The sequence below is a fragment of the Schistocerca cancellata genome, chromosome 2, assembly GCF_023864275.1.
Source record: "Schistocerca cancellata isolate TAMUIC-IGC-003103 chromosome 2, iqSchCanc2.1, whole genome shotgun sequence".
NCBI lineage: Eukaryota > Metazoa > Arthropoda > Insecta > Orthoptera > Acrididae > Schistocerca > Schistocerca cancellata.
Window position 1 is genome coordinate 236,183,306 of NC_064627.1, and position 14,015 is coordinate 236,197,320.

The window sequence follows — 14,015 nt, forward strand, 5'->3', positions numbered from 1 at the left end:
AGATCTAGAGTTGGAGCATTGAGTGTTAAAACACACACATCAAAAAAAGTTTTGCATCACCTCGGTTCCGATAGTTGCGGAACCTGTACCGAAAATTGGAATAGAGATCAACATACACATCATTTCCGCCCTTTTTATTGCTCATGAAAACTACACATTGTCTGTTGTACCACTATGTAGCGAGAGGTGGTGGTCCAGATTGCTGTGTTTACAGGTACCTCTAATACCCAGTAGCACGTCCTCTTGCATGGATGCATGCCTGTATTCGTCGTGGCATACTATTCACACGTTCATCAAGGCACTGTTGGTCCACTGTCCCACTCCCCAACGGTGATTCGGTGTAGATTCCTCAGAGTGGTTGGTGGATCACGTTGTCCATAAACAGACCTTTTCAATCTATCCCAGGCATATTCGATAGGGTTCATGTCTGGAGAACATGCTGGCCACTCTAGTCGAGCGATGTTGTTACCCCGAAGGAAGTCATTCACAAGATGTGCACGATAGTGGCGCGAATTGTCGTCCATGCCTCGCCAATATGCTGCCAATATGTTTGCACTATCGGTCGGAGGATGGCATTCACGTATCATATAGCTCTTACAGCGCCTTCCATGACCACCAGGGGCGTACGTCGGCCTCACATAATGACATTCCAAAACAGCAGGGAAGCTCCACCTTGCTGCACTCGCTGGGCAGTCTATCTAAAGGCCCGACTGGGTTGCCTTCAAACACTTACGATTATCTGGTTGAAGGCATATACGACACTCATCGGTGAAGAGAACGTGATGCCAATCCTGAGCAGTCCATTCGGCATGTTGTTGGGCCCATCTGTATCGCGCTGCATGGTGTCGTGGTTGCAATGATGGACATCGCCATGGGCGTTGGGAGTGAAGTTGCGTGTCACGCAGCCTATTGTGCACAGTCTGAGTCATAACACGACCTCCTGTGGTTGCTCGGAAGGCATTATTCAACATGGTGGCGTTACTGTCGTGGTTTTTCCGAACCATAATCCATAGGTAGCGGTCATCCACTGGAGTTGTAGCCCTTGGGCAGCATGAGCGAAGCATGTCATCGACAGTTCTTGTCTCTCTGTATTCCTCCCATGTCCGAACATCGCTTTGGTTTACTCCGAGATGCCTGCACAGTTCCCTTGTTGTGAGCGCTTCCTGACACAAAGTAACAATACGGACGAGATCGAACCGCGGACCGTCTGGGCATGGTTGAACTACAGACAACACGAGCCGTGTACCACCCTTCCTGGTGGAATGACTGAACTGATTGGCTGTAGGACCGCCTACTTCTAATGGGCGCTGCTCGTGCTTGATTGTTTACATCTTTGGATGGGTTTATTGACACCTCTGAACAGTCAAAGGGACTGTGTCTCTGATACAATATTCACAGTCAACGTCTATCTTCAGGAGTTCTGGGAACTAGGGTGATGCAAAACTTTTTTATGTGTTTATATGGCCAGCAGAAGTGAAGGTGCACACTACCTTTAACATACAATGAGTAACAAACGACTCTCTGCTTCCTGAACTGATGATGTGGCATCGACAAGTCCAGACTCGCATAGTGTTGGACAAAGCAGCCTACCAGGGACGGAGTCAGTTTTTCTGGGTGACTGCTGAAATCACGCAGTGCTCAGTGAAGGCCCTGAGCAGTATTGACGGTGAGTTGACATAGGCAGCCAGTCTGAGTGGATGACTACAGCACGAATGCATTAGCGTGTTCTGCTATGGACCACAGCACCACAAGCCACAGGCTTGGTGTGGCAGCAGCAGCAGACAGAGTTAACATAACCCAGCACCCATGATCCAGTGCTTGGAAAGGAGCAGCATGGGCACCATGTATACTCTTCATATTCCTAACTTACCATACATAACAGTGAGAGTGATTGACAGCCATACTGAATGCATCAGTAAGCTATTCAGTTTTTCAGTTTTAAAGCTGGGACAAGTGGTCTATTTCTGACAACTTTGTGACATTTTAAACTTAGGCAAAATAGATTTCTTGCCATTTTAAATTTAGGACTTACAGATTTCTTGACTATCCCAACACTTTAAACTTATGGTACCTAGAGTGGAGGGGGGGGGGGGGAACTGTACAAACTGTAACATGAGAAGCATGGGGGAAATCATCCTATACTGTCAGTGGTGGCTGTTGTTTAAGCAGAGCATGAATGGACTTAAACTGAGGACAAGTCAGATCTAAACTTAGGGTGACAATTGTTTAAACTGCAGTGTTACAGAAATGGGGGTATTGTTTAATTTAAGGACCTGGATATTAACTTTGGACAAGTGGTAAGTGACACCAGGGAAAAACTGAGTGGCCATCTGGAATTCTGTACATAGAACAAGTGACCTGATAACCATGCAGGACATGGTTGTATCTCTTGGCCACCAATCTTGGATTGTGAAGTCTTAGGGCTGGGGAGTACCTTTAGCATAAATGGGTTATATTTGAATTTTCTAAGTTTTTAGAGTCTTCTGCCATTTTATACATCTAGAAATTTCCCTGTGCCAGAAGGGTAAGGGGAGGGCTTGACCTTGGGAGACAATACTAATTTATAGAACTCCTTGAAGCAGAACAACAGAGGAGGAGTGGGCGAGGTGGCACAATCCTTTGTCCCAGATCGCCCACAGCTACACTAGCCTCTTCTAGCCCTGATACGGGTATTTCCTATTTTTGATAGGTGCATTTGGCTGCATAGGTAAAGCACAGTTGAACACATATACAATCACAAAACTGAATGGACTCTCAGCAAGCCATAACGGATCTTCTTTGATGATAGACAGGTGGTAAAATGCTATTGTGATTAAGTTGTACAGTAATGGAGAGGGTGTCTGTATGGGAACTGGGGACGGATTTTGAGCAAGTAGATATATAATTCAAGCTCGGAATAGGCGCTGAAATTTGGGCGCCAGCGTGTTGGAATGGTCCATTTCTGCAGCTGTAAGAGGAAGGGAAAAAAGAATAGTTTGGAGTCTCTATTTTGGCAATGTTCTGTAAATCTTCTCCGAAGTAACAGCCGCGCCGTAGAAGAGGAATATTTATTGTGAACGCCCTGTCTGAGAATTCTGTACCCCAGTTTCCCCCTCCCTCCTCCATCCCTCTCTACTTGTTGTCTACTGTTGTTCCAAAGAAGGCGGGAAACGTCATGATCTCGTTTTTTTAGGAAACAAAACGAAACCTATTAATTTAATATTTTCAACGGGGGAAAACAATAAGGAGCATTATTCTAGCCTTGTAATGGATCTGGATGCAGAAAATTGAGAGAAGAGACATTGTTTGCAGGAGAAAAAGTCATTTTCCGTAAAAACAATGAATCTGCCACAAAAATGTCTTGTTGTGGGAAATTTAAGGGATCAGCACTATGAAGTGCAGATTTCTCCAGGTACTTCCATATAGTCCCAAATCTCAAGGTCCCTGCTGGTCAGCGGTTTCCCTACAGCCGACAAGCAACTGTAACTGTAGACAAGTCTTTTGCTACAAAGATGGAATAACGACAGTGAAACTCTTCTGTATGAAGTATATTAATGTTGACAGAGATTGTACTGAAAGTAAAAAATTTTTGAAATACACATTTTCATTTTTCTGTCAGGATGAGAACTTTTCAGAGCACCATCCTAAGTTCAGTAACCTAATGTGAAGGATTTTTTCTCTCGAACGGGCATTTTCTCTTCATGAAATACGAGGTTTGTCAGTTAAGTGCAGTTGTCTTACAGGTGAGAGAGAGGCTGATGGGGGAAGGGGAGGGAGGGAAAGAGAGAGAGTGGGGGGGGCAGAGTGTGTGTGTGTGTGTGTGTGTGTGTGTGTGTGTGTGTGAGAGAGAGAGAGAGAGACAGAGAGAGAGAGAGAGAGAGAGAGAGGAAGGGATAGAGGGATAGAGAGATGGAGAGGGGGAGAGAGAGAAAGAGAGAGGGAGAGAGGAAGGGATAGAGAGATGGAGAGGGGGAGAGAGAGAAAGAGAGAGGGAGAGAGGAAGGGATAGAGAGAAGGAGAGAGAGAGAGAGAGAGAGAGAGAGAGAGAGAGAGAGGAAGGGATAGAGAGATGGAGAGGGGGAGAGAGAGAAAGAGAGAGAGGAAGGGATAGAGAGAAGGAGAGAGAGAGAGAGAGAGAGAGAGAGAGAGAGACAGACAGACAGAGAGGAGGGGGGGGTGGTACAGCTCGAGAAAAGCATGAAGAGGGACATCGAGCAGTGAGCTTAACGTATTCATTCGACAGACTAATGACGGCAATAATATCATATGACCGCACCTTGAGACACTACAAAGATATTATAGGTGTTAGCCAAAAAACTGGAATACAGCCTAGCAACGAAAACAGCGAGACACTTTAACACCCATTGCTTCCAACTCTTTACCCAGAGCCGAATGTCACCATGAGAGCGACTTTCAGACTATGGAGGCAGCTTCTTCATTGTCTCTGAGTTAACAAAGGTCAAAATTCAGTGGTACATCCACGCGGGGCAATAGTGATGGAGTTTGATTGCATGTTGGAGGAGGACACGATCTCCAGTAGATCAATGTCCAATAGAGTAACGCGCTGATCCAATGATGAAAGGGAGTAAGGTTGAGAGTTTCATGTTCAGTCAAAGTGGAGTTTATTGGAGACTGTACGCCACCTTAATTGAACAATATATCATACGAACGTAAAATGAAATAAAGCGGTCATAATTCGCCTTGCATAGTTAAATTATATGTTTCTCTGACCGATAAATATTTTATTAAACTCCTAATTCATTTCGGCCATTGGGCATCTTCAACAGGACGTGAAAATGATTGATACTAAGTGTCTCGACAATGTCGCTGGTAGAGATCACAAGCGCATATACCGACAATATTCACAAGATGTACATCTGCACCTACATTCATACTCCGTAAGCCACCATGCAGTACATGACGAAAGGCAGCCTGTACTACACCTAGTATTTTCCTTTCCTGCTCCAGTCTCAGATGAATATAGGAAAAAAGTCTGTATGCTTCCATAAGAGACATGATTTCTCTTTTCTTATCGTCGCAGTTTTTATGGATGATGTATGTTGGTGGCAGTAGGTTTGCTCTGCAGTCTCTCGCAAATATTCGTTCTCGTAAATTTCTGAATAGCGTTTCGCAAAAACAGATTCTCATTCCCTCCAGCGATTCCCATTTGAATTCGGGTAGTATTTCGTGATACTCGCTTGTTGAACAAACCCACTAGTAACAAATCTAGCCGCGAGCCTCTGAATTGCTTGGGCTTTCCTTCAATACCACCTAGTGGGGATCCCAAACACTCGAGAGCAGTACCCAAGCATGGTTCAGACGACAGTTCTGTACTCGTTCTCCTTTGTAGATGAGCTACGCTTTCCTAGAATTCCCCCCCATTAAGCCAGAGTCGACACTTCTCCTACGCAACCAACTTACGTGCTCGGTCTATTTCGTGTTGCTTTGCAACATTACACCTCCCTACTTAATTGACATGACTGTCAAGAAGCATGCCACAATAGTGTATTCGAACATTATAGGAGTGTTTTGGCTACTCATTTTGTAAGATAGCAAGAACTATGCCCCTTACATGAAGTCATTAAAGATCACCGAACTCATGTTGAGTGAACAGTAGGACTGAACAAAAATAACTGACAAGGCACAATGCATCTTGTAGAGGGTATAGTATGGACGTATTGGAATAATTAATGTTGGGTGATGGTTTTAAAGTAATTCATGAGACGTGAAAACTTTGTGGAAATGCGTCGATTTACTGAAGGGTAATTTATCCCAGGGAAGTATTCGGAGTTGACTGTGGCTGGGTGGCGGCACGCGAAGGGAAGCGACAATAGGCAGCTTAGGGTCGGCTCAAACTCTGAGAAAGCGGTAACGGGGCGCGGCCTCCAGCTGCCTTAAGATGAGTGACAGTGAGGGGGTGGTTGACCCAATGCTGGTGTATCGGGAAGCAGACGGAAAATGGTACACCTGTTGATAAATATCTGTCGTCCTGTTTTCAGTGAAACATGCGAGAAAGCCGCGCAAAGCTATGGTGGAGCACTCAACAGAGGCCAAAATATGAATTTTCGTGACTATAGCAACTTCACACTGAATTCACGGTCCACAGAGTCTGAAGTAAATCAGGAGAAGAGCGACAGAATGAAATACGCCGGCCTCCGATGAGAACGTAGGACCAAGGAATTTGAAGTACTCTCCTGGGAGTCAGAATTTCGGAAAAATTGGTGTTTTATGCAGACACTAACCTTGATGTGTCGCCTGGGAGGAGCTAAATAGCAGAAGTTGAGAGGAAGGGAAATTTTGTGGGAATTTGTTCACTTCCCAGAGCAGGCATTGGTCGGCGCTGGGAAGTGACACATAATTAATGCGACTGATGCTGCAATTGGCGTAAGTGATTTTGCTGGAGGGGAAACCAAGGCGAAGAGTGGACTGTAAGAAGTCTCCGTAGAGGTCTTCCGTTCCCAGCTTGCCTTGAGTGTGGACGTGACATTCTTTACTCAGCTTGCCTGAGAGAGAGTGAGCATCTCTGAAGTTTATGACTTAGCAAACGGAACGATTGAGCTTGGAGATAGAAAGTTTTCGTTCAGCTATGTATTGAGCAAGATAGCTAGGAGTGAATCGACGAGCACAGCCTTGCAGCACCACGAGGCTGGCTGACGTCCACACAACGACGACGCCCCGCCATGCTGAATTCGGTGATATTGCGCCCACTCCGGCTTGAGTTAGGCCACTGATTAATTTGTTGGATCACGCCGGCAAAGTCTCCATGAGGGTTTCATAGGACGTGTATTGTAGCATTCTCACACTTCGCATTACGCTTGGGTCAGTTGATAGGAATTAATTTTGATTTATCGCGGTTTACTCCACGTAAACGCAATTTATTCCCACTGCCTCTTAGGAGAGTCATGTAATGTGACAATTGAAGGTCGTGAGTTAAAATAAATTAGTGCTAATCGACTACATCTGTTTTCAATCAAGTAGTTGAAATCCCAAGTCACTTTCTTAATTAATTTTATGTTCAACATTTGCATCTGGTGTTCAATAGCTGAATATAACATCAATGTGCACCCCTTTTAATTAAAAGGGATCAACTCTGAATCAGTTAATGTCAACACTGCCACCGCAGTTCAATCAGGAGTCACAGGGCCTTATTACTTTCTTTGCATTATCCAATATTGCGGCAGTTTTTGCATTCTCTGTTGATCTGTTTGTCAATTATCTGGGGTGAACACACACAAAAACCAGATAAGTGACGGGTGGTGTGTTACAGTTTGGATTAATTTAAATTTTTCCACATTTAGAACAAGCGGGCATCCATACTTTTTATGATCTATTTCATGTTCGTTTTGAAGATGGTCGTTCCTTAATACGCCAGGAAATTTATACGGGGTTTCCCAGGACAAATGGTCAATATTCAGAGATATGACACAAACGATTATTGGAAGCAAAAAATTCTAGTACATAAGGCCTGTAAAATACATAGCTTAAGAGATACGAACACTTCTTCATCTTCGTTGCTGTGAAACACATGCCTTCTACAGAATAATTGCTCACGGTTATTAAGACATGTATTGTACAGTCCATGCTTACTGGACAATTTTTTCTTGTGCTGGTCCATACTATCTCCTCCCAAAATATGGAAAGCAAAGAGCTTGCAGTAAAAAAATTTTTTGTTTCACAGTATCGAAGATTAAGAAGTGATCATAGTTCTTAAGCTACGATTTTTACAGCCCGTATTTGCTGGACTTAATTGCTTCGAATGACCGTTCCTGTCAAATCCCTGAATATCGACCATTCCTCCTGGGACACCCTGTACAATGTTTGTTGTCCACAAATGTACACAGGGTGTTTCTCCTAAGAGCCGTCAGGTGCATTTTCTGTGGTGTTTCAGCAGATATTCGCAGTTTCGTTTTTGCATTTTGTAGCTGGAGTCAATCCAAATAAATAGCATATGAAGATGGTATCTGTTCTTTCGGACAGAACAGATACCATCTTCGTATAGTTAAGGCTAACCGGCCATTGACCTCCTCCTTCTGTGCTGGATGCTCACGCGTGCCTGAACTCTTACGGGACTCGGTAAGATTGTCTGCCGTGAGTAATGAGTGTAGTGGGCAGGGGCACTACGAATGTAGTGTGTGGACATTAAGTTGGGAATGTTGGTCTCACGGGGAGCGTGCAAGGGATAAATACCTGTCGTCACACAATCCTCTGTGCCCTCGGTGGCTCAGATGGATAAAGCGTCTGCCATGTGGGCAGGAGATCCCAGGTTCGAGTCCCGGTCGGGGCACACATTTTCAGCTGTCCCCGTTGATGTATATCAATGCCTGTCGACAGCTTAGGGTCTTGATTTAATTATCATTTCAAATAAATAGTGCTCATTACGTCTTTAGACAACTCCCAGTGTAGACGGAGAGCGCCGGTTTGCTTCCTGTCGCAAACAAACTGATTTTTGAAACGGAATTTTAGGTGGCGTTCAATACAGCGGTCCCAGATCAGTCTAGTGGGACATTCGTTTTGTCGATATGCATCAACAGTGACAGTAAAATGGAAGAGTAAACGGTAATCCAGCAGCAACTCAGCAGCTCTGCATGCCTGGGGGTAGCAGTCAGCAGTTAGGCGAACAAAGATGGGGAAGGACATCGGCTGTCACGTCGCTGAAATAGTGAAACTGCACGTTTATTCTTTAATTTAAGGGACCTGGATGTTAGCTTTGGACAAGTGGTATGTGACATCAGGGAAAAACTTAGTGGCCATCTTGAATTATGCACATAGAACAAGTGATCTAATAACCATGCAGGACATTGCTGTATCTCTTGGCCAGCAATCTTGGATTATGATATCATAGGGTTGGGGGACACCTGTAGCACAATTTTGAATTTCTAAGTTTTTAGCATTTTCTGCCATTTTATAATCTGGTAATTTCTCTGTGCCAGAAGGGTAAGGGCAGGGAATGACCTTGGGAGCAATACTCATTTATTCCAGTGTAATGGAGAGGGAAGCAAAAATGCCAGTTCTCCAGAACCATAAAGGGGTGAGAATAATAACTGTTTTGCCGCCCACGGTGACTGAGCGGTTCTAGGCGCTTCAGTCCGGAACCGCGCGACTGCTACGGTCGCAGGTTCGAATCCTATCTCGGGCATGGATGTGTGTGATGTCCTTAGGTTAATTAGGTTTAAGTAGTTCTAAGTTCTAGGGGACTGATGACCTCAGATGTTAAGTCCCATAGTGCTCAGAGCCATTTGAGCCATAATAACTCTTTGAAGCAGAAAAACAGAGGAGGAGTGGGCGGGGAGGCACCATCCTTTGCCCCAGATCGCCCATAGCTACACTAGACTCTTCTAGCCCTGATACGGGTATTTCCTATTTTTGATAGGTGCATTTGGGTGTATAGGTAAAGCACAGTTGAACACATATACGATCATAAAACTGAATGGACTCTCAGCAAGCCACAATTGATCTTCTTTGATGACAGACAGATGATAAAATGCTGTTGTGATTAAGTTGTGCAGGAATAGAGAGTGTGTCTTTGTGGGAATTGGGGACGGATTTTGTGCAGGTATATATATATATATATATATATATATATATATATATATATATATATATATATATATATATATATATATATATATATATATATATATATAATTTGTGCTGGGAATAGCGCTGAAATTTGGGCGCCAGCGTGTTGGAACGGTCCATTTCTGCAGTTCAATAAAGGCTGCAAGAGGTAGGGAAAAATAATAGTTTGGGGACTCTATTTTGGCAAAGTTCTGTATATCTTGAAATCCATCTTAATGCAAGACAGCGCAGAAATAACAGCCACGCCAAAGAAAGGTATATTTCCCGTGAACGCCCTGTCAGAATTCTGTACCCCCACCCTCTGCTTCGTGACGCCCATGGACAGAGGCCAGTTTTGTGGTTCCAGAGAAGACGGGAAAGATCATGGCCTCTGTGTTTTAGGATGCAAAAGGATTTCCTTTAATTTAATATCTTCAGAGGGGTAAAACAACAACCAAGGAGCATTATTCTCGTCTTTTAATGGACCTGGATGCAGGGAATTGTTGTTTCCAGGAGAAAAAAATCATTTTCCGTCAAAACAATGAATCTGCCACAAAAGTGTCTCGCAGTGGGAAACGTGCTGCTGAAAGTCCAGATGAGTTTGTAGCTGTACTACTCCTTTTTTCCGTTTTCCAAGCTACAGTCCATTTGTTAACTAGTTCTATGCTTCGTCGTCCAGTATGAAGAGCACTAATTGTGACTGGAGAAAGAACAGAGCATAGGGGAGGAGGAAGGTGGTAGATAGCGAGGGGAAGTAGAGGAGACATGAACATAGGAAAGGATATCCATATCCGTGAAAGCTAACGTAGTTTCATCTCCGAGCAGGCTAGATCATAAGGTACAAAATATTTGGTCAGGTCAACATCCGCAACTGAAGAACATACTTATAGATGAAAAATCCTCTTCAATTGCCTGTAATTTTCTTAATTTCTTCTCCGACCGGTTTCGAAGCCTGACGCTTCATCTTCAGGCGCCATCAAATAATTATGGGAACATAAAATGGGTGGCGGTCATGACAGTCAGTCATGGGGATCGCACCCGTACCCGCGGCCAGCAAACGCATGGGAGTGTAGGATCAGTAACCATAGCGGCTGAAGCTGATTTTTAATCTATAAATACATTTTGAGGGTACTGCAACATTTTTACGTAACATAAAACAAACTAGTAGTGTTCTTGTCAGGTATGGGTAGATAAACTATAAGTACTGAATGCCACTTAGAGAGATTCTCGTCTAATTGAGTTTCCAGGGAATGCTTACTGGCCTCCCGATACACAGAAAAAGGTGCGAGTTTCTGCTACTGCTACCTTGCAGGTCGAGGGGAAGGGGGGGGGGGGCACGAGTTGATCAAGTTCTGACCATAATTTTAAGGGAGATTTCATTGCAGTAAATCTCAAATGCACAACTACATCGCATTTTCTTTGCACAGGTGACACAGACAAATGCCCATATATTTTCAAGACAAGCATTTCAGTATCTGCATCTAGCGCATCACATGCATGTTTTGTAGCTTTATGCGATATGTGATTTGCCCATTTGGTTCCACCAACTGCTTGTTGTCTTCTTGAAGCAATCTGAACGGAGACGTATGCTTCCCGTAATTTACGTTTGCATTACCAGCACAGTACGCAGTGAGGTTCTTTACAGCTAAGTTGTGAAAATTCAGTGAACACTTGGCCAGACTGTGAGCATCGATAGCTGTCTTATCAGCCTATTCAATGAAGCCCATAAGCCTGTTTCTTATCATGTTTTACAAATCGTAGTACCTTACAAGTTGGTGGTAAATTTTTGTTGTTTTGGTTGGTTCAAATGGCTCTAAGCTCTATGGGACTTAGCATCTGAGATCATCAGTCCCCTAGACTTAAAACTACTTAAACCTAACTAACCTAAGGACATCATACACATCCATGCCCGAGGCAGGATTCGAACCTGCAACCGTAACAGCAGTGCGGTTCTGGACTGTAGCGCCTAGAAACGCTCGACAACAGCGGCCGGCTTTTTGGTTTGACGCATCGGTTGCAAAAGAGAAAAAGTTGCTCATTTGAGCTGGATCTTTCAAGATATTAATGAAATTCTGAACACCTTTTGGAACCAAAACCATTTTCACAGTTCCTTCTCCCTAGTTCGACCACATGTCACCGTCTTAGCCAAATTAATATCGTGGAAGACCTCTTTCGATAACTCATTCCCACAATCCGTACATCTGTAGCCGATATTATGTTTCAGAGTACGCCATACTACTGCTAGATCACCGGCAACGTTTTTTATGTCCTTACTGCTGTTACAAAAATATCTGAGTAAATTTGAGTACGCCTTCACTTCTTTGTCGTGCAATTATAAACCTCTAGACAAGAATGTTGTCTGTAGTCGGCATTATCCCTTAAACGATGCTGAAGTCACGTTTACATTGCCCACAGTAGGCTTGGCTGAGCCAAGTGAGAAGTAGACTCACAAGCGACTTCTAATCAAGCTGCGGGCCTATGGGGTATCGTCTCGGTTGTGCGACTGGATTCGTGATTTCCTGTCAGGAAGGTCGCAGTTCGTAGTAATAGACGGCAAATCATCGAGTGAAACTGAAGTGATATCAGGTGTTCCCCAGGGAAGCGTCCTGGGACCTCTGTTGTTCCCGATCTATGTAAATGACCTGGGTGACAATCTGAGCAGTTCTCTTAGGTTGTTCGCAGATGATGCTGTAATTTACCGTCTAGTAAGGTCATCCGAAGACCAGTATCAGTTGCAAAGCGATTTATGAAAGATTGCTGTATGGTGTGGCAGGTGGCAGTTGACGCTAAATAACGAAAAGTGTGAGGTGATGCACGTGAGTTCCAAAAGAAATCCGTTGGAATTCGATTACTCGATAAATAGTACAATTCTCAAGGCTGTCAATTGAACTAAGTACCTGGGTGTTAAAATTACGAACAACTTCAGTTGGAAAGACCACATAGATAATATTGTGGGGAAGGCGAGCCAAAGGTTGCGTTTCATTGGCAGGACACTTAGAAGATGCAACAAGTCCACTAAAGAGACAGCTTACACTACACTCGTTCGTCCTCTGTTAGAATACTGCTGCGCGGTGTGGGATCCTTACCAGGTGGGATTAACGGAGGACATCGAAAGGGTGCAAAAAAGGGCAGCTCGTTTTGTATTACCATGTAATGGAGGAGAGAGTGTGGCAGATATGATACGCGAGTTGGGATGGAAGTCATTAAAGCAAAGACGTTTTTCGTCGCGGCGAGATCTATTTACGAAATTTCAGTCACCAACTTTCTCTTCCGAATGCGAAAATATTTTGTTGAGCCCAACCTACATAGGTAGGAATGATCATCAAAATAAAATAAGAGAAATCAGAGCTCGAACAGAAAGGTTTAGGTGTTCGTTTTTCCCGTGCGCTGTTCGAGAGTGGAATGGTAGAGAGATAGTATGATTGTGGTTCGATAAAACCTCTGTCAAGGACTTAAATGTGAATTGCAGAGTAATCATGTAGATGTAGATAATGAAACGAGTGTGTTTCAGCCTGAATGTCTCTATACTCTGCTTTCGCGTGTCCTTGTTACTTACGTGCTTTATTTATACCACAGCTGCTGACCGGTACGAGGCGAGCGCATCCTTTGGTTGCCGGTACTGACCTGGAAACAAGTGAACATTCCCCGTCTCATGAGCTATCTGGACGCGTAGGCTATGTCATTCTTTCTCCGCTCCGCGAATTGCCTTAAGCTAAACCGTCTTACTTCCGTAGAAGCACGAACAGAAAAAACAGAGACTGCATGTCGACAATTGTATCGATTATGAAATGAAAATATTTCGAGATTTCTCGGTCACGATTTTGAACTATCGACAGTACTTTGCGGGATTAGTATTGGTAACGGTGATCACTGACGGAATACACGGAAGGAAGAGGGCGGTCAGTAAACGAGGCGGGAGGCTAAAGAAAAATTGCTGTTGTACGGGAGATCCCGGGATATACGGGAGAGTTGATCGCCCTAGGCCTAGGGGTTAGGTGCGTCTAGCAGGCAGAGGAGCACACGCCGGCCTCACCTGGCGCAGCGGCGGTCTGTGGCGGCGGGCAGAAGCGGCAGGTGGATGCGCTGGTGCTGCCACTGGCGTCAGCTGCCGGCGCTCTTCTGCTTCTGCCCGTGCCGGCGCCGGCGGGCCACCGCGCGCAGTCGGCTGTCGCGGCAGCGGCCGCCGACGCGGGAGACACCTATCGATTCCCGCTGGCATTAGGCGCGCTCCGCTTTTACGGCCGTCATTAAGGCTGCTGCTGCCGCTTCCGCACGGCGCCTCGGCGCGGCTAGCGAAGCGTGCTCTCGTGACTCGCCGTTTGTGGCCGCACGAAATGCACTCACTGGCTCGCGACAGGCGGCGCTCTGACGTCACAGAAATCGCCAGGCCAAGTGTATGCAAGAATTCTAAATCAAAAGCGAAAAATCTACTGCCAGGCCTTTTAATCTCCGAGCAAGAGTCTGGTTTTAGGAAACTG

At 44.8% G+C, this 14,015-nt stretch overlaps 1 protein-coding gene across 1 annotated transcript in view; it reads right to left on the minus strand.

The window, feature by feature from the left end:
* Window positions 1-13,685, minus strand: part of LOC126161575 (glutathione S-transferase-like) — a 370,746-nt gene extending 357,061 nt beyond the window's left edge. Inside the window, exon 1 of the mRNA XM_049917515.1 lies at window positions 13,571-13,685. The gene's annotated coding sequence lies outside the window, so the exon portion shown is untranslated. The remainder of the gene's footprint in view (window positions 1-13,570) is intronic.
* Window positions 13,686-14,015: the final 330 nt, after the last annotated feature.